The sequence below is a fragment of the Salmo salar genome, chromosome 28, assembly GCF_965601325.2.
Source record: "Salmo salar chromosome 28, fSalSal1, whole genome shotgun sequence".
Taxonomy (NCBI): Eukaryota; Metazoa; Chordata; class Actinopteri; order Salmoniformes; family Salmonidae; genus Salmo; species Salmo salar.
Genome location: NC_138318.1, coordinates 6,496,189 through 6,518,301, shown reverse-complemented (window position 1 = coordinate 6,518,301; position 22,113 = coordinate 6,496,189). Strand labels below are relative to the sequence as shown.

The following is a 22,113-nucleotide window of genomic DNA, read 5'->3' as shown; positions in this document are numbered from 1 at the left end:
GTCTATTCCACATTGGTTCAACGTATTTTCATTGAAATGACGTGGAAACAACATTGATTCGACCAGTGTGAACCCATTAGGAAGAGCAGGCAATAATAGAAATCCCAATATGATGATGCCTTTACTTCGATAATACCCACAGGAGCAGTAGCCTAACTCAGCAGGATTTATCCGACACTTGATCCTCAGTCCCTCACCATTGTACGTTGTCAACACATATCACGGGACCAGCTGGCGTAACCAAAGGAGACAGAGCCTAAATCCCTGGAGAGTTCCTTCTGAATCCTCCTCATCTTCAGCCTCCGGCAGCTATGTCAACCCTAAAAGGTCAAGCCACTAAACGCGGTGCGCGCTGAGTCGTCGTAAAACGGAAAGTTCTGGGTTTTCTTTTTCCCTGAATGAAGAAGAACCTGAAGAAGAAAAAGAGGGCAAGATTAAAGAGGGCATTTGTCATCATTTCCCCCTGCCGGTGGCGCTGGACAGAATGAGGAAGTATGGCGGTAGCTCTGGACGTGCCGGTGCATCTTGAGCAGGGCAGTGGTGTCGCTGTGGCCCACTCTTGTGCACTGGTCTGTGGCTAGGTCTGGTGAGGTGGTCCCCTGATGTGATCCATAACGCGCGGAGCCGTGGAGGTGATGGATGGGGGTCGGGAAGCAGGATATCTGGCCAGTGTACAGCGGGTAGAGAGACCTGTGTGCTGAACTGACTGGATCCTGGGCTCTTCCCTGAGCCATTCGTTACTAAGAGTCAGTTACACACCCTGCTAAATGAGGCCTGACCAACAGTCTGAGGTGAAAGAGAGAGAGAGTGTGTGTGTGTGTGTGTGCGTGCGTGCGTGGCTCGGCGTTTATGTATGTATGCGTCGTCTCTGTGTACGTTCAATGTGAGTATACTATGTCACACTACTCGTAAAAGTCTAGCGTGCACCAACCCCAAACCACTTGACACAAACAGCGACTATTGATGTGAAGAAATGGGAATTGAGCTCGTTACGTTTTCCACAATAACAACGTTGTTTGTGTGACACTGTAATTAGAATACATGTGCATGGCTCGTTTTTATTTGGAGATTTTTCTGGGTATTCTCTCATGTCAGGTCCTGGGTACGGTGCTATGAGTACGATTTTCCAGAAACCACAATCATTTGGTCATAATTGACAGTAAACAGGGTTGTTGAGGATACACCAGTTACATTCTTTGTTTCAATTTACTGACAAAAGAAACACGATTTGGAAACAAACCGATTGAAGTTAGCGTCCTGGGGTCACTACGCAGTTTTTTTCCTCTGTGTGGCTGGTATTAATAAGTCAATTAGTGAACATTCCCAGAGAATGTTTCCCAAAATAATCATTAAAAAGAGGCACATTACTTCCACTTACTTCCACTTTCAGACCTACCATTACCATACAGCTTTTTTTTATGGAATAGGGGATTAGGTTACATTCTCCCTCTGTCCCCTTTGTCTCCTTGACTTTGCTATCCTTCTTGGTAGTTCTACACCTCCATATGTATCTCTATCCCCCCCTCTCTATCTCTCTCTGCCTCTGTCTCTTTTCTCTCTCTACTTCTCTCACACCACCGTCCCCCTCAGTCACTCTCCATATTGATGCTAATAACGAGTAAGTACGGATCTCCAGATTCCCAGTCGGCCTCTAGTCTTCCTCCCACCTCCTTATGTTTACTGAAAATAAGAACTTACTCTTTTCCATATCATTCCACACGCCCTAATCTCTTATAGTTGTCCTTATGTACACACACACACACACACACACACACACACACACACACACACACACACACACACACACACAAACAACCACACCCACACAAATGCATGCACACATAAGTGCGCAAACACACACACACACACACACACAAATGCATGCACACATAAGTGCGCACACACACACACACACACACACACACACACACACACACACACACACACACACACACACACACACACACACTAATGCATGCTCCCACACCATCTTCTCATGTCTTCTCTATGTGTTACTCATTCAACCACTATCAACCATCTCAGACGGAAGTGACTGTCTTTCTATCATCTCCCAGGAGACACATCTACATTTATATCATTGCAAAACGAAGGACCACGTATTCAACAACTCAGTGCTGTTTTACTATGTGATTTTCACCTTAACAACAGAGCTCTGCACCGTATATGTACACACTGTGTAGAGTGCTGGAAAGGACCCTCTACATAGCCACAGTTCAAACCCACACATAATGCAGGGGGATACGACGTAGGAGATACAGATACACGGAGTGAGAGAAAGAGACAGCAGACAGACAGAGAAAGGAGACATCTCCTAAATATCCATCTCCATTACAGGCAAGAAGCGGGCTACAGTAGAAGCAGCGCAATAATTGCAATAGCAAACGTCTACCTAACCTCTGAATCTAATATAACTAACGAGCCGAAGCTCTCTATGAGACATTCCCAGACGGTCTATGGAGGACTGACATGCTGCGTATTCCATTAGCATGGCTCTGCTGCAGCACTGAGCGAGTGGGTGAGTGGGATCATGGCATTAATTAGGTCCAGTTGGGACAGGACGCTGCGGAGAGAGGAGGAGAGAGGGCCTCTGGACTACGTCTATGAACAGGACCTCAACATTTTTCCCCAACATTGCTCCAGGCCCACTCATAGGGGCAAAGGAGGGAGGGAGGGAGACCAAACAGAGGATGAGAAATTCAAAGAAAGAAGAGAGAGTAAAAGATTGAGCAATTCTGAGAACGGATAATGAAGACACAGCAGGGTCTCTACACAATTACCAATTAGTTAGTGCCAGAGTATCTACAGGCTAATCAAATCATTAACCCATCAAAATAAATATTGCTGGAAATTGCCTTGGTTTGCGATGAAAACTTTTACATAGACTGACATAGCATTGACAGTCTGACATAGACACAAGAGGTTTGTGGTCTGGTTCCTGTGTTTCTGAGAGCTGAGTTTCAGCTGGTAGAGAGTTTGGATGGAGCTCACTTTCATTACGCCCTGGGAGACCAATCAAAAGTGAGCAGGAGCTCCATGCCGAGAGAAAAGAGGCCCCTCATCATCATCTTCACATCCCACAACCCAACCCCTATCCCCTTCTCATTCTCTCTCTCTAATATTATCCCCCTCTCTCCCTCTCTTTCCCTAGCATCCTCTCCCTCTCCCACGCTTTATTATCAACCCCCTCTCCCTCTCTCTCACTAACATCCTCCTCTCTCTCTCTCTATCTACTCCCATTCCTCCTCTGTTTTTTCTTCATTCCCACATCCTACTTTGAAAATGAGACTCAGCTGAGAGCCACTGGGCTCTGCGCAAACATGATTTGGGGCTGCTAATTCCTGCCATGCGATTGAACACAGTCAGTATAGGAACACGGTACTCAGAAAACTTCAAACTCCCCTTTCTCTGTATTTCCCTGTCTCTCTCTCCCCCTGCATTTCTTTCTCTCTCTCTTGCTCTCTCTCTCTCTTGCCCTCTCTCAAGTTTTATTCAGGTGGGGATTATTTCAGCTGTAAAATTCAATATCTCTCTCTCTATCCCTCTCTTTCCAGTCTAATTAATTCTGCTGAAGATGAATTACCAAGGGATTTTTTTTTACCCCAAAACAGAAATGGGGGGGATACAGAGGAGAGGAGGAAGGGAAGGTCTTAATCACCCCTCAGCTCCCCCCCCCTCCCCCCATTCCTCAGTAAAAAAACAAGACGGAACAGAACAGAAGAAAAAAAACGATAAACAAAATTGTTTACTTCCCCCTCACCTCTACAGCTGAATCCCCATGGGGATGTGATTATGAAAACAGGCCTCACTCTCTTTTTTCATTTTCTTTTTCTGTTCATTCCTCTTTGATGAAGTTCTGGGAGTTCAGTGGGACCCACCGCGGCTGGGATATCGTTGAAACACAAAGCACCATGGGAAGAGCAAACTTTGGCTGATCTGAGGAGATGACCGTGTGTACGTATGTGTGTGTGTGTGTGTGTGTGTGTGTGCATATGATGTGCACATATGTATGTGTGTATGCATATGTGTAATGTACACCTGCCCATTGCCAAATATTGAATCTTAGCCTTCGATCTCCCAAGCTGCACTGTGTTGCCATGTCATGTGTTTGGCTAAGATGTCACTCACCCCCAAACTTGTAATTTTTTTCGCAAACACAGCCACATCAAACTTTACAGGCCATCAAACTATGACTAATTCCAATGAAGTATTCATTTCCACTGCAACCCAGCATCCAAGGGAATGGGTGAGAACGAGAAGATCATGATGTCATCAAGGAGGCCCCTGATTGGGCAATCAGTTCCTGGGTACAAATTATGTCACCTTTTGTTGGGCCTCTCCATTCAGAGCTATTGAGCTGGGGTGATATGAGCGCTATAGAGAGAGGTCATTTTTCTCCCGATGAGTGGTGGGTGAGAAAACCGCTCTGCAGCAAGGGGGGGGGGGGCATGCTAATCAAACTCCACAATATAGATGTCATTAAACTAAGCTTAACCCCCCCCCCCCCACCAGAACAGCCCCCAGACCCTACTAAGCCTCCCTTCCCAAGTCTTGATCCCCCCCCCCACACAATTACACTTCCTCAGCAATAAAGCAGACTTTGAATATAACCCACCCCTCAGAAATACACGTCACAAAGTTGTCATCAGCAGGCACAAAGGATTTGCTGGCAGTAGGGTTCTGCTTAGGCCTCTTTTATTTAGACAAGACGAGGAATAAACAGAACAAAGGCAATAAAGCTGGGGCTGCAAAAACAAATCATGTTCTCCATACAGCATAATATAATGTGTTTATATGTATATATCGTGTATAATGCGTATATTTGTACTGTATATGTCTTCCCTGGTCAAATAATAATAATAAAAAACATATAACTAAAAACCACTACATTTAGACATGGTATTCAGATTTTGGGTCTGAAATAGTTTCTCGTCCCAGCTGACACGCTGAGTCTACCAGTTACGAGCCAGTCCTATGAGATGCCAGACTCAGAAACTGATCTCACAGACGTCTGGCCAGTCTGTCAGTCCTGGCACCGGCCAGCCCACTGTGTGACGTCCTCTCTGACGTCTCCGACTGTCAACTGAGCACGCCTCAATGCGCCCCAACACCCCCTTCAACACAACTGGGTTCCCGTCCTCAGCGCAGAGGGGATAAACTATCAACCAATGCGACGGATGATCGATGGATGTTCGCATCATCGCCGGAGTGCGGTCCATCCGAGTCCCATCACCAGCCAAGTCCGCCCTTCCCTTCCCCACCATCCATACCCCAGCCAAGAGGCAGGCCCAGGCATTCTCCAACCCAGTGTACCCTCTCCGCGGTGGGCTGGTGCGGCTGGGTCGGCAGCCATCTGGGCCTTGGCGCTGGTTCTACCCAGAGGCTGGAGGTGGAGAAACATCCAAACAAATACAAACCAGATGGTGCGACGGATGGGATGGATGAGCAGGGAGGAGAACGTGAGTCACTCTTTCTCATTTTCGCTCCCTTTCAACCGGGACGTTCAGTCTATATGTTCTATCTTACTCTCTTCAGAACTCGCGGGTTTGGAGGGGCGCACGCTCACTATCCCACTCAGCTTTCAGCTCAGTCGGAGGGATGGGGTTCTTGTCCTCAGACCCATTTCTTCATCTCACTTCCTGCATAAACAAGAGAGAGGGAGGAATTGAGAAAAGTGAGAAAAGTGACAACACATTTCAAGTGATAACCATTCATTTGCCGTTTCAAGTCATTACCATTTGTGGGTTTGGATGTTCTGCTAATGTATTTAAGCCAATGGACTATGCATGAAATCACAGTTATTCTAATGTGATCTCATTACAGATAGAAATGGAATAGTCCCCGATCCATAGTACAGTACTAGATGAACAGTAGCTCTCTAAATACTCAGTTACTCCTATGTGAAAGATATTCTTCCACCATGAAACCATGTCTGCGGACACACACACACAGACATGCACACACACACACACGCAGCTACATAAACACAAATGCATGCACACATACATGCACGCACGCGCGCACAAACACACACTCTACTCACTGGTGCCAAATGATGAAATCATGGCTGGCCTGCCCTGTTTGCTTGCCATCGCCATGGCAGCTTGTTTGTCACCGAGGAGGTGGCGGTGACCTGGGGGATGAAAGAAAGGATTAGGGAGGCCACAGGAGAGGACATACGTGCCTGGAGACCTGTCAGCACTTCTCTCTTTTATCCCGCTCCCTTTCTCTCAATCTCTCTCACTCTTTCTTTGTCTTTCTTCACTTTGCTTTTCTTTGGCTCTGGTGAAAGGAAGAAGAGAAACAGTGAGCTCCCCTGCGCACTCCTCCGTCAACTGGCTAGGTATCCCCCTTTCCCTTCCCTTTCATAGCCTGTTCATCTGTATTCCCCTGAGCACTCCTTCTACCCATCCCTTGTTTTTCAAATGTTTTCAGGAAGTGTGTAATCTTATACTGGATGTACATCCACCTGTCCACTAACCTGCTCAAGGCCGGTAACAATCGATATCATCATATCTTAATAATGGATATTTTCTGTCATCACTCCCATCTACTAATCTCCATCTCCATCGTTCTTATTTCTCTCTCCATCACCATACACCTTCAAAGTCCAAAAGTCCATTCTTTTAAATTGAACTCACCCCATATGCACCTCTGGAGGTAAACACATTCCCTTTCAGATGTTGTCACCGTTTGGCACCTGTCTTCACACCCTGAGAGAGAGAGAAAGAAAGAAAGAAAAACAGAGAGTGAGAAAGAGAGATTCGGATGAGTGCTGGGTAGATATGCAGGAACAGATGGGGCCCACCTGGAGGCCAGATTTCCAGCCCAGTTTTAGAACACAACAGGTCAGTCACAGAGCCAGGACCCTTCATGAGCTAGGCCTGGTTTGTCAGTGGAGCAAGGGAGATAGATAGTAAGAGAGAGAGTAAGAGAGAGAGAGAGAGAGAGAGAGAGAGAGAGAGAGAGAGAGAGAGAGAGAGAGAGAGAGAGAGAGAGAGAGAGAAAGAGAGAGAGAAAGAGAGAGAGAGAGAAAGAGAGAGAGAGAGAAAGAGAGAGAGAGAGAGAGAGAGAGAGAAAGAGAGAGAGAAAGAGAGAGAGAGAGAAAGAGAGAGAGAGAGAAAGAGAGAAAGAGAGTAAGAGAGCGAGAGAGAGAGACAGAGAGAGAGAGAGAAAGAGAAACACAGAAAAAGCACAGAGAGAGTCAGGTCCAGACCAGTAAATGTCACAGTGAGGAAGGATAATCAAAGCCTGTGTAGTCTATAACGTTAAGATCAGAGCACCCAAGACCTGCCCCTCGTTTGAAGTGATATCTCTATAACCAATTCCATTCCTTCCACTGTGGAAGAACATCAGAGAAATATGTCACCTTCTAAAGGATGTAGAATGTCGGATTATGTGTCACTTTAGGTATTCTCGATTGATTGTTTTACTTGTTTTCGAAATCTGTGAAGTATAAAGTTATGTGCCCATGATCAAAGATTATGCGCCATGAACACAATTGATAAAATACATTCTTAACTACGCCATCCTGTGAGTTTGATGATTTCCTGTGCGACGCAAAGGGTGACACCCGTTTGACATTCTACTGGTTCCTTACCAGAATTCCCTGTTGTCTTCATTTTCTCCGGTCATTCGGACCCGCCAAGGCATTTGTTGCGCGCCTGAAAGATAGAAAAGAGAAAGGATGCTTGATTAGATTTGTCATTGCAATCTCCAGGCATTGTCACCTTCATTTCACACGCGTGCATTTTCTCTGAGTCAAAAAGGTACGAGGATGTGGGTCTGTATCTGTTATTGTACTATAGCTGTGACCTATTGTGTGGATGACGACATCATGACTTAGCAATATCCGGAGCGTGAGAACATGATAATGTATAATTAAAGTTATTAAATTGGTTTACCGTCAAAAAAAGCTGAGTGGAAGTCGAAAGATTCTACCTTTACCCCGTTGCTCCCATTGTGCAATCTCCCCATCCCAAATCAAAACAGAATTGCCCAACTGCTTTTGAGCAGTGCTAACCAGTTGCCCTGACAACAAATACCGCGTTTCCAGAAAGCGAGAGAGCACTTAACTTGAAGAACCCCCAGCAAAGCTATTCAGTGCCGGAGTTACCCTTGCTAAGAAACACGGTAATGGGAAACATCACAGGGGTAAAACAGGGACAGAGTTATTTATCATGCTGTTGTGACGAGCTTGTGTTTAGAGGTAGGTGAAGGAGTCAAGCGCAGGAGAGCAGAGATGTCCGAGATGTGTTATTTAATAGGCAAGTCCACAAACATACAGGTCAGGTACAATACCAAAATAAACGCCCTTGACAGAGAAACCAGTACTCACGGAAGGAGTGGAAAAAAAATACAACGGACCTAAACTTATACACACTTGGTATAATACGTGAAAACAAATAAGGCGCAACCTTAACGAGCAACATCACATGAATAATCCCGCACAAACCTAGGCAGGCAGCAGGGGTAATTATACACACAGAAATTAAGGCAAATGAAACCAGGTGTGAAACGGAAAAGGAAAAAAGGATCGGTGATGGCTAGTAGGCCGGCGACGCCGACCACCGAGCGCCGCCCGAACAGGGAGAGGAACCGCCTTCGGTGGAAGTCGTGACAGCTGTTAAAATGTTAAAACCAAACTCTACATACTTTCCAGTAACACTGGTCTGCAGAGTCACAAAATAACAGACTGAATCGAGGCAAACCCTATGCCTGCCTCTTCATCGGCGTAATTAGCTGTGTCGCCTTCTGACTCAAACTTGTATAAGACCCCTCCCATCACCTACTTGAGCCAATCCATTGACTCCGTGGTTCTGTATTCCTTTCTACAGATCAATCTGCCATGCTGACTCATTCTCGTCAGGAGGCAAGCGTTCTACAACAACGGCGAGGCAGTGCCAGTCTGAATTTGACCAGAACCACAGCACCTCACTCAATGTGTGTAATGAGTGTCCTGTACAGTACTGTATACACTGGAGATAGCTGCTCCCTCAGAACACGCCGGCTACATCCCCAATGGCACCCTATTATCCCTGGTCCGACATATAGACGATACACGACAGGGTGCCATTTGGGGTGCACCCACTGTCTGCCGTGCTGATCGCTCACCCGGCTCGCCGTAGCTGCTCGCAGTAGCCTCGAGGAGAGAGCGTCTCAGACCACACCCCCGCCACCATCCGACCCCCCGGTCACAACAAACCAACTAACGAAAAACATCTGGCGCAATCGACTATTAGGTAACTATCCCTGTAACATCCTACCCCTGAGATGCGAAGCCAGGGTCAGAATGATTTAGCAGAGAGAATCAAGGAGTAGTAGGCCTATAGCCTAATCAATATCCTCCAAGGATAGGGAACGTACTAAAACGCAATCACATCCACATTCATGCAGATCAGGTCTTGGTCACTGAGACTTCGGGCAGCATTACTCCACTAACCCACTCCACAGGGCCTAACCCACAGGGCCTAACCCCACTGGCCCTAACCCCACTGGCCCTAACCCTAACCAAAACCCCTGGCCAAACCCAGCTCCAACCATGGCATGGTCCGTATTCCACTTCCTGTGTTAAAGCAGTCATGTGAGAGGTATAACCTGGTCCACACAGCTTTCTGGTAAATTAGATTACTGCTCTGCTATTGGCTCTGCTCCTGTGTTCATGTTCACTGGGTTAGACAGGGCAGTTTTGGGCTAGACTGGGCAGTACTACTGAGGTATACTGTAACAAGGCCTAATCATATTTGGCCAGGTCAGCCCTGTCTCGCCACAGACTCGGGTCTACACTACAGCGCAGTCGTCATGGACTCAGATTACTGTAACTATGTCAATGAGCCAAGCACCCTATCCAAACCACACCACTTCCTAGTTTTGCTCACATGAAACATTGCTCCCCTTTTGTTGTCCACTTCATTCAATGTCAAAACATGGCCGCAGGTTTGAAACATTTGCCAATTGATATGTTTGCCCCCCCTTCCTTTGCTGAAATGAAACTAAGGCCAGACTGAAACTAAAACAGTGTACAACTGGATCTGAAAATGGGCCGCTAGTGTGGCACTTCTTCAACCTGAAAATGAGATTGACAAGTCTGAGTGAGTATAGAAAAGTGTTTGCTTGGTGCAGATCAGTCCATTCTCTCTCTCGCTCTACGCTATGGTATGAACTTACACGGAGCGTACAAAACTTTAACAACTCCTGCACTTTCCATGACATAGACTGACCAGGTGAATCCAGGTGAAATCTATGATCCCTTACTGAGGTCACCTGTTAAATCCACTTACAACAGTGCAGATGAAGGGGAGGAGACAGGTTAAAGAAGGATTTTTTAAGCCGTGAGATAGTTGAGACATAGATTGAGTACGTGTGCCATTCAGAGGGTGCTAGGCTCTGAGCAGGGCCTAGTCAGGGCTCTCTCCACTGCTCCCGCTGCCTGATTAGAGGCCGACGTGCTGGCCCGACTGTACGACTCTTAGCCAAGCCCCAGCGCACCGCTCCAGCCCACTCCTCTAGTACTCCAGGCCTCCAGTACACTGCTCCAACAGCAGCAGTCATGGAGATTTGCTCAGCCCAGCTCTGCTCAGCTCAGTTAGCCAACAGCAGATTGGCCTGGCCAGCGTAACACGCCTTAGGGAGAAGAGTCCACAGCAGCGCACACTTAACCCTTAGAATGTGACGGTTTCCCAGACCTACACTAAGCAGAACACCGCACTAAAAAACATGTTCAATGGATTATTCTTCGGATTATTATTCTCCCTCTCTTTCTCCCAGCTCTTCTTCATCTTCCTCCTCTTCCCTGTCTCAAAACCTGTTCTGCTCTGCTTGCGTTCAACAACATTTGAATTCCTTCAAAATCACGATGACGAGATATGGAGTTCTGCTTAAATGTCACATGAAACCTTACCAACCTCGCCCCAGCTTAGTCACACACCTATCTGTGCGTGTTTGAACAAGTAGATATCAAGTTAATACCCCAAAATGGATCTATTTCCCATAGCCAAACATGCAAACAACAAACACCATTGGGCCCCTCATCTCCCAGTTAAAAGAAACACAAATATCTAGTCTCTTATGAAATACTGCACGGCATCAGGTTAGGTAATAATGACAGACCTTAACAACTCTACTACAGCACTCTAACTCCTGCAAACAGTTATTACCCATTTAGCTAATGGGCTCACATAATTACACGATCAGCCTGTGCCAGTGCTTTCACGCCTTTGATTGGCGGTTGGTAAGGACTCTGCTCGTTAGGGATAAGCGCCTTGGTGTTTGTACTAATGCCAACCCAAGGAAGAGAGATCTTGGTGTGCCAATGCACAGGAACACTATTCCAACCGCCCTGTGTTCTTATGAAGAAATATGTAGAATATCGTTTCGGCCTTCAACAATGCTTTTCTATATTATATATTGGCTTTTGAGGGTTACATTTAAGATTTAGTTCAGGGAATTTATGAGTCCATTCAGAAACCCATACATTCATATTACCAGCAGAGATGTCCATTGGGAATCACGTACTCTATCCTCCCCTCCTTCAGACCCCTTGACTTTTACCACATTTTGTTAAGTTACAGCCTTATTCTAAAATGGATTTCCCCTCATCAATCTACACACAATGACAAAGCAAAAACATGTTTTTAGATATTTTTGCAAAAAACTGAAATATCACACTTACATAAGTATTCAGACCCTTTACTCAGTACTTTGTTGAAGCACCTTTGGCAGCATATACAGCCTCGAGTCTTCTTGGGTGTGACGGTAAAATGTATACAATTATTTTTTTCCCCTCATCAATCTACACACAATACCCCATAATGATGAAGCGAAAACATGTTTTTAGAATAAAACAAAACAAAAGCAGAAATACCTTATTTACATAAGTATTCAGACCCTTTACTATGGGAGTCTAAATTTTGCTCAGGTGCATCCTGTTTCCATTGATCATCATTCAGAGGTGTCTACAACATGATTGGAGTCCACCTGTGGTAAATTCAATTGATTGGACATGATTTGGAAAGGCACACACCTGTCTATTTAAGGTCCCACAGTTGACAGTGCATGTCAGAGCAAAAACCAAGACATGAGGTTGAAGGAATTGTCCGTAAAGCTACGCGACAGGATTGTGTCGAAGCACAGATCTGGGGAAGAGTACCAAAAAATGTCTGCAGCACTGAAGGTCCCCAAGAACACATTGGCCTCCATCATTATTAAATGGAAGAAGTTTGGAACCAGACTCTTCCTAGTGCTGGCCGCCCGGCCAAACTGAGCAATCGGGGGAGAAGGGCCTTGTTCAGGTGACCATGAACCAGATAGTCACTCTGACAGAGCTCTAGAGTTCCTCTGTGGAGATGGAAGAACCGTCCAAAAGGACAACCCTCTCTGCAGCACCACCAATCAGGCCTTTATGGTAGAGTGGCCAGACGGAAGCCACTCCTCAGTAAAAAGCACATGACAGCCCGCTTGGAGTTTGCCAAAAGGCACCTAAAGGTCTCTCAGACCATGAGAAACCAGATTCTCTGGTCTGATGAAACCAAGATTAAACTCTTTGGCCTGAATGCCAAGCGTCACGTGTGGAGGAAACCTGGCAGCATCCCTACGGGGAAGCATGGTGGTGGCAGCATCACTGCCAAGAAATGCAGGAGTGGCTTGGGGACAAGTCTCTGAATGTTCTTGAGTGGCCCAGCGAGAGCCCGGACTTGAACCCAATCACACATCTCTGGAGAGAACTGAAAATAGCTCTGCAGCGACACTTCCCATCCAACCTGACAGAGCTTGAGAGGATCTGCAGAGAAGAATGGGAGAAACTCCCCAAATACAGGTGTGCCAAGCTTGTCACGTCATACGCAAGAAGACTCGAGGCTGTAATCGCCACCAAAGGTGATTCAACAAAGTATTGATTAAAGGGTCTGAAAACTTATATAATATGATACAATTCCTTTTTTCTTTTTATTTTAGCTGTTTTTGCTTTGTCATTATAGGGTTTTGTATGTAGATTGATAGGGGAGAAAAACATTTTAATACATTTTAGATTAAGGCTGCAATGTAACAAAATGTGGAAAAACTCTTCCTTCTTACACCTACACTGAATATCAAAAATAGCCTAAGAAATAGGTTAAAATACCAAAGATTCCCCCGTGGCCCATTATATTAGGCTGTCGGTAGAATTAGGACATCAGCAAATAGGGTAGATATAGTTTGAAAGGGAGTACAGTTGGGGCGAAATTATAGGAGAGTGGACACTTACTTGACTTGAGCTACGTTTTGCATTACCTTTAGAAGCGGAATGATTTGCAAGCACAAAAAAATGCGTTATCAATATTTATTTCCAGTCAATGTCGGAGTATAAATAGCCTGTCATATTTAGGAAGTTAAAGACAACTCTGCCGTGCTTCTCCGCCCCTATAGCCTATTCTACAGGCTATTTAAATAAGACAACACATACAGTATAGGCACATAGAGGAACACCTCATTTTCCACAACTTTGATAGGAGTGGGACAATTTGCTGGATGACTGTCACAGATTCCTTCGTCGTCAGACGATATAGCGAAATCATCGTCGGAGAAAGTGGACCAATACGCAGCGGGTTGCGTGTTCAACATCATATTTATTAAAGACGTTGACCACAGAAAAACAAGAAATGCAGACAACACGACAGGAGACAGTTTCGCAGGCTATACCTAGCAGTGCAAAAAACAACTACCCACGAAACACAAAGACAAACACACCCTACTATATAGGACTCCCAATCAAAGGCAACTCAACACACCTGCATTCAATTGGGAGTCCAACCCCAATTAACTATACATAGAAAAACAAACCTAGAACCTATACCAACAACTAACACACCCCACTACACCACACACAAAACCCCATAATACAAAACAAAATATACCTCTGCCACGTCCTGACCAAATATAATACAAATAATACCTAAATATTGGTCAGGACGTGACAATGACACAAATAAAAGTGCTATCAATATTTATTCCCAGTCAATGTCGGAGCCTATACTATAGCCTATCATATTTAGGAAGTTAATTTCCATAGAAAGGCATCTGTGCCCACGCATATAGCACCTGCGCCCACCCATATAGCACCTGTGCCCACGCATATAGCAACTGTGCCCACGCATATAGCAACTGCGCCCACGCATATAGCAACTGTGCCCACGCATATAGCACCTGCGCCCACCCATATAGCACCTGTGCCCACGCATATAGCAACTGTGCCCACGCATATAGCAACTGTGCCCACGCATATAGCAACTGTGCCCACGCATATAGCAACTGCGCCCACGCATATAGCAACTGCGCCCACGCATATAGCAACTGCGCCCATCCATATAGCAACTGTGCCCACGCATATAGCAACTGCGCCCATCCATATAGCAACTGCGCCCATCCATATAGCAACTGTGCCCACGCATATAGCAACTGTGCCCACGCATATAGCAACTGCGCCCATCCATATAGCAACTGCGCCCATCCATATAGCACCTGCGCCCACGCATTTAGCACCTGCGCCCACCCATATAGCAACTGCGCCCATCCATATAGCAACTGCGCCCATCCATATAGCAACTGTGCCCACGCATATAGCAACTGCGCCCATCCATATAGCAACTGTGCCCACGCATATAGCAACTGCGCCCATCCATATAGCAACTGTGCCCACGCATATAGCAACTGCGCCCATCCATATAGCAACTGTGCCCACGCATATAGCAACTGTGCCCACGCATATAGCAACTGCGCCCATCCATATAGCAACTGTGCCCACGCATATAGCAACTGCGCCCATCCATATAGCAACTGCGCCCATCCATATAGCACCTGCGCCCACGCATTTAGCAACTGCGCCCACGCATATCGCACCTGCGCCCACGCATATAGCCTACAGGCTATTTAATTGAGGCCACGCAAAGGCGCATTTGATCTCGCACGCCCAAGGGAGGAGAGGTAGGTTAGTGAACTTGAAGCAGAGTTATCCTATGAGAGTTTGTGAATAGTGCGACAAAGAGGTGCTTTTGATAGAAAAGATAACACCGAAAAAACTGAAAGACAACCGTTTGAAATAATCTTTGGGCCTATGAAATATTTTCATCCCAAAGTCGTCTGTCTGACCGCCCGATCCCACCCGCAGCATGAAAAATGCTGAACGCGCTGCAATGCTCTCTGTCGGGGCTGCAGGTCCCGCTGGATGTCCACGGGAATGCAGCTCCCTACTAGACGGGACCAGTCTCCCAGAGAGGCTATCGCAATTAGTCAGTATTCCACATAGGTGGAGATGTCCTTCTCTTGGGAAGGATCTTTCTTGGAAGGAGCTTCACAAGCACACCACCATATGCTTTTTATAATGTATAGATATGTACACACACAAATGGGCACACACACACACGTACACACACATATATACAATTACATATACACACATGCAAAGGCACACACAAACATGCACATAAACACACATACAAAGGCACACATGGAAGCATACATGTCCACGTGCACACACGCGAATGCAAACACAAGAAGAAGCATACATGATGTAAACACCAAAAATAAACATATGCCTCTTTAGCAAACAGAAACACATTGTACAGATTGGCAAATGCACAGAATCACAAATTGCACACCCACACATCCACACTCACACGAACACAAGTCTGCTATCAACACTCAGTTCACGTTATTAAATCCAATTCTGCTGTTACTAAGTGTGTAAATAAAACCCAATAAACCATGACTACATTTCCTGCCCAGGTCTCTGATTCTCAATTACACAGCTCTGGTACCACCATGTTTAGAGATTAAAACATTTAATTAGAACCAGATAAATTTGATGAAATTGTTTCTTTATTATCAGCTTGGACCCCACATTGAACTGAGAATGACACAAAACAATAAGGGAAATTAAAGTTCTGCGGTGAGGTTAAATAGACCACAATGATAAAGATGACGTCAAGGCGAAAGAAGGGGACAACAACATCTAGTGATCCTATGAACTTTGAAGGCAAGCTCTCGTTCTCAGACAGTCAAAGATATGTATATTGCCCGACACAGTGTCTGGTTTGGAGATTCCACTCATTTCAGAAATTATTTTGGGGAAATGCAATGTCCAATTCCACTGACAGGAATTGAAAAATAATTGACCACAACTCTGTACTGTGTCGGTACTGTTGTGGTCTCTTACTAAACGGTCAAGAAATTCTGGAATGCATGTTGCCAATGGGGAGGTACAGGGTTCATTGTTTCTTCCCTAACCTCTCAGGTCTTGTAAATACACTGTTCAGCTCAGTTTCATTCAACAACATCTCTAACTTGAACTTTGGCCTACGAGAGAGAGGATAGATGGAGCCACACTGATACAGAATCACAGAGATTACACAACACCCACACGCTCTCTCCACAGAGACACTCCGAGACATAGGATTTAACCCGTGTGCCTGTCCGTCCAAACCCTCAATTCCTACCTCCAATCCCAAGGGCCTGCACAGAGACAAAAGATTAGTAGAGAGAGGTAGAGAGAGAGAGAGAGAGAGAGAGAGAGAGAGGTAGAGAGAGGTAGAGAGAGGTAGAGAGAGAGAGAGAGAGAGAGAGAGAGAGAGAGAGAGAGAGAGAGAGAGAATGCATCGGATGGAACTGAAGCCGGACAAAGCCTACTATTGGTATGGATGTTAATAACTGCATGGATCAAATTCCAGCCCCCAGATGTCTTGGAGAGACATGAGCAGTGTTTCGCCAGGATTGTGTCAATAATTCAAACCAGCCCACAATCCACCTCCAACCTCCAAAACCACTGCTTGTTTATTACACGAGGCTGTGTTCTGACCACACATACACACACACACACACACACACCTTCCTAATATTGAGTTGCACCTGTATTCGGCTATTTCAGCCATACCCGTTGCTGACAGGTGTCTAAAATCGGGCACACAGCCATGCAATCTCCATAGACAAACATTGGCAGTAGAATGGCCTTACTGAAGAGCTCAGTGACTTTCAGCGTGGCACCGTCATAGGATGCCGCCTTTCCAGCAAGTCAGTTCGTCAAATTTCTGCCCTGCTAGAGCTGCCCCGGTCAACTGTAAGTGCTGATATTGTGAAGTGGAAACATCTAGGAAACATCTAGGATCAACAACGGCTCAGCCGCAAAGTGGTAGGCCACACAAGCTCCCAGAATGGGACCGCCAAGTGCTGAAGCGCGTAGCAAACACTCTAGCCAAACACAACCACTCAAATGTCACATGTACTCAGAAACGCACACACACTTCCACCCAGTAACCAAAAAACATGTAGAGGCCTACTTCAGTCTAGGTTATTGCTCTAGATTCTGATTTCATGGTATTTTACTACTTTAGTCCACTAACACATTCTGGAGTCAAGCCCTCAACATGTTGCGAACACACTGTGTTGGGGAATTAGCATGGAAAGAACTGGAAAGCTGATCTGTGCACATCCATAAAATCCCCCAGGCACCCATGTTATCCCAAAAGACAGTCACTGCAGGTGGGGAAGAATACAGGAACACACTGGGGCCAGTTACCACAGCTCCCTCTAATAGACCCTCAGAGAAGAAGTTATAGAGGACTTCCACCCTGTTTCTCTCATGGTCTCACAGCAAGCTTAGCAGATCAGGGAAGTGCCTCAGCTTCACACCCAACCCTGGCCTGTAGGAGATAGGGCCTTTTCTCCTTTCTCTCTCGCTCTTTCTTTTCCCTCCATTGTAAATAAACTACAGCAACCGCATTAGTGCTGACTCGTTATGCATGAGGCATATCAGCTGTGGTGGAGCGCCGAGGAGCCAGGCGGAGCAGACCTCTCAGGACCCACTCTCTGCTCCACACATTACTCCCGAGGAGTCATATTAGCTATATTCTAGGGAGGTAACATTTAGCCTGACACACTTTGATCCCTTTTTTACGTTGTGTCATCTGTTGGACAGTACGCTACCGGGGCCTCATTCACTCTCACTGGGTTCTAACGGGCCTGGGGAACACATCTGGTTCCGTGGGAGAAGAGATATGTCATGACTGACAAGGTTCTGGTATTAGTTGTCTTAGTTCTGTGGGGGCTGGAGGGATGGAGGCTGAGATTATGGGGCCCGGGCAAGGCCTGGAAATGCAGATCCCAGATCTCCAGGCTCAGGCCCAGCCCCAGCCCCACAGCTCCAAGCCTCATCCCCAGCCCAGAGCTCCCTGGTCCAGCCCAGGGTGGGCAAGCTGGCTCCCTCCATCTGCATCCAATCACAAGTGTTTGTCGTTGGGAATTGAATCAAATTAAAAAGTGTAATATTTAATGCGACACCAGATGGAAGCGGAGAGGGGAAAAAGGCCCTGCGGTCAGCCTAATATCCCGCTCTGAAGACAGGGCCTGGAATTCCTGGAGGCATAGTCTGTGGAAATATGTATACACACATATGGGAGAGGAAGAGAGGTGGTTGGGGAGGCACGAACCCTGTAACAGGATTACAGTCAGAGTCAGGACATAGGAGCAGGGATCTGAAATCTAGCCTGTCAATCAAAGCCAGGCACACAAAAGCAGATACACACTGTAGACACACACACACACTGTGTGGGCTGACTGTGAGGTGGCGTCTAGGGCAGATGTGACTCGGAGGAAGCAGCTCTTGTCTTTTTTAGCCAGTGTATCCACTTTCCTAAACAAAGACAACACCAGCGCCACGGGGCGAGGGAATAACCTAATAATGTAACGCTGGAGGACGTGTATCAAAGCACTGTGAGTCATGTGAACTGAAGGGAAAACATGGGAGGTTAGACCGGTGGGAAGAGCAGGGGCTTCCAACACGGTGATCAGTGAACGATAGTACAAATATTTCACTTGGAGATTTGACTTGATGTATGTCAGTGGAGCAGCTGGGATGTGGGTTGTGTAGAGGTCTGGTCCTATGGGTCACTGAGGAATGATGTACTGTGTGCTCTATGGGTGAACGACTTGTTCCATAGGAGTGCAAGGTACACTCCATTTCAACGAATACATACATTACATAACAGGGTCGGGGTCAGTTCCATTTATATTCCAGTCAATTCATGAAGTTTCCCTCGGGGGAAGAGCACTGAAGAGAATTGGATTTAGAATGTCAGTGTACTTCCTGAATTGACTGGAATTGAAATGGAACTGACCCCAACCCTGGTACGTAAAGCATGTCAGGACGCGTGTGGGTCTTAGAGACGTTATGGGTACCTATGAAGGAGGATATGCTGCACTGCACTGTACTGGATGTATTGGACGCTCTACGTGTTTCAGCCAGGGCCCGTGTGAACCCATTAGTTCAAGGTGAGAGGAGCGCAAGGTCAACTGGATTTGCGATATACCGTACGCACAACGGATGCCAGGACTTGAGCCAAAACTATGTGGGAACTCAGAGATGTTACGCGTATCTGTGCACAACGGGAGGGTCTACACATGACACTGAGGTGTCAGCGGGACATTGCATGTGTTTGGTGAGGGAGTGTGGATGTGGGCGTTAGCAGTTTGTACAGTACAGCATGTGGATTTTCAGCATGCCATACGCCTCCTCATGTGACACGTGCGGCTGCCTGATTAACGTGACCGTGGATTACACTAAGCCCTGAGGACCGCCATGGGAGAGACACGGGACTGGGCACCAGCTGGATCTCACACACACGCGTGAACACATGACTGGGAACAGAATCACCTGGGTCACACACTTCACACAGTCCCATCCGACGTTGCATAAAGTCATTGGGGGGTGGGCGGTGCAAGGCACAATTCCTTTCAGCCATCACTCACTGTACTGGGCCCGACCACAGAGTGAAATGAACACACACTTATAGACAAATGAACACCCACCCACCCTCAATGGGTAAGAGGAATGGAAGGATCCCACCACAGCAAAATAGGTCTCATCCAAGTCACACACTTTCAGAAAGCTCTGTCACTTTCCTACACACACACACACACACACACACACACACCACACACACACACACACACACACACACACACACACACACACACACACACACACACACACAGACAGGCCAATGCATATAAACCCAGAAAGAACATGAACAGTAAGACAGACACACACTTTTACTTTCCTTCACTGATCAACATCACTACCGAGTTCCAAACTGCCTCTGGAAGCAATGTCAGCACAATAACTGTTCGTCGGGAGCTTCATGAAATGGGTTTCCATGGCCGAGCAGCCTCACACAACCCTAAGATCCCCATGCGCAAAGCCCAGCGTCGGCCGGAGTGGTGTAAAGGTTGCCGTCATTGGACTTTGGAGCAATGGAAACGTGTTCTCTTGAGTGATGAATCACGCATCACCATCGGGCAGCTTGACGGCCAAATCTGGGTTTGGTAGATGCCAGGAGAACGCTACCTGCCCCAATGCATAGTGCCAACTGTAAAGTTTGGTGGAGGAGGAATAATGGTCTGGGGCTGTTTTTCATGGTTCGTGCTAGGCCCCTTACAGTTTATTGAAACGTTACAGCATACAATGACATTCTAGACGATTCTGTGATTCTTTGTGGCAACAATTTGGGGAAGGCTCTTTCCTTCCTGTTTCAGCATGACAATGCCCCCATGCACAAAACATGGTCCATAAAGAAATGGTTTGTCGAGATCGGTGTGGAAGAACTTGACAGGCCTGCACAGAGCCTTGACCTCAACCCCATCGATCGTCATTGGGAAGGATTGGAACGCCGACTGCGAGCCACGCCTAATTGCCCAAAATCAGTGCCCAACCTTACTAATGCTCTTGTGGCTGAATAGAAGCAAGTCCATGCAGCAATGTTACAACATCTAGTGGAAAGCCTTCCCAGAAGAGCGGAAAGCCTTCCCAGAAGAGCGGAGGCTGTTATAGCAGCAAAGGGGGGAGCAACTCCATATTAATGCCCATGATTTTGGAATGAGATGTTCGACGAGTAGGTGTCCATATATTTTTGGTAATGTAGTGTATATCCACATGGGCATAAACCCATGGCTAGCAAACCTGCATGCATGTATCCTTTTCTCAGAAACCTGTATATAGTAACTACACACTTTCCCACAGTGGTCGTGCAGTTGACTAGTGTTGATTAGTGCTGAGCGATAAGTGCTTTTTGAGGTGTGTTCGGTTTCCTTTAAAAAACAAAGCAACCACGATTATGGTTTCGATTATTTTTTTAAACATTAAATGCACTATGCATTATGTGGGTTGAATGCTGTAAAAAGACAGAATAAAACAATTAATAAAAGCACCATGATGGTAGTGACTGCATATTACTTCTCATCACTTATTAACCATCATATATTGACATTCATTTACTTAAATCAAATATTTTAGTTGTCGTATATATACAATTGCTTTATTTGATAACTTTATTTCATTCCGAGTCATCATCTCATCTCTGTAGAGCTGCTGCCTATGCTGTCTGACAAAATCACTATTTTAGTAGTGGCATACTTAATAAGGCATATAAATAAGGCGTACTTTTATGACTGCTGGATACCAACTATCAATCACTTAGATCATGTAATTTCAGGTAGAGATACCTTGAAGAAACTGCTCTCTATGTATCCATAGAAGACATAAAAGAAACACAGACCGGACCAGTTTAGCCGCGCAATGGATTATGGTCATTTTAGGTAATTGTCACGTTTTCTACGATAAACTATGCAGAACATTGGCCTGTTGAAAACTACAACTCCCTACAACGTCGCACCGTTCGGGCATATGATCTGATTTATCTCTAGTGCGATGTGTGCATTGAGCTCACAGAAAAAAACCCGGCCAAAATGGAATTCAAATAATTGAACTGATGTCGGTCAATTCGTTGTTTAAAAATAAAATAAACTGACATTTTGGTTAATCGCTCACTCAGCACTCGCGTTGATGATGTACAGTGAGGGGAATGTAATATATCTGGGACCTGTCAGGAGAACCCAGGGTTGCCAGGAAGAGCACAGAAACAAAGGAGGACAGAATGACGAAAAGAGAAAGAAAGACAGACTGTATTTACTCTCTAAGAACCAAGTCAATAAAGAGTGACAGCAAGGCAAACACTCACCTGTACAGAGGTATTAACTGGACTTTGTGTGTGTGTGTGTGCGTGTGTGTGGGCTTGC

At 46.0% G+C, this 22,113-nt stretch overlaps 1 long non-coding RNA gene across 1 annotated transcript in view; it reads right to left on the bottom strand.

The window, feature by feature from the left end:
- Positions 1 to 4,691: 4,691 nt before the first annotated feature.
- The window catches only part of LOC106589341 (uncharacterized), a 73,489-nt gene continuing 56,067 nt past the window's right edge, over positions 4,692 to 22,113 (bottom strand). Inside the window, exons 2-5 of the long non-coding RNA XR_001324832.3 lie at positions 7,619 to 7,682; positions 6,660 to 6,731; positions 6,062 to 6,151; positions 4,692 to 5,657 (exon numbers count right to left, since the gene is read on the bottom strand). This is a non-coding gene — a long non-coding RNA (uncharacterized LOC106589341). The remainder of the gene's footprint in view (positions 5,658 to 6,061; positions 6,152 to 6,659; positions 6,732 to 7,618; positions 7,683 to 22,113) is intronic.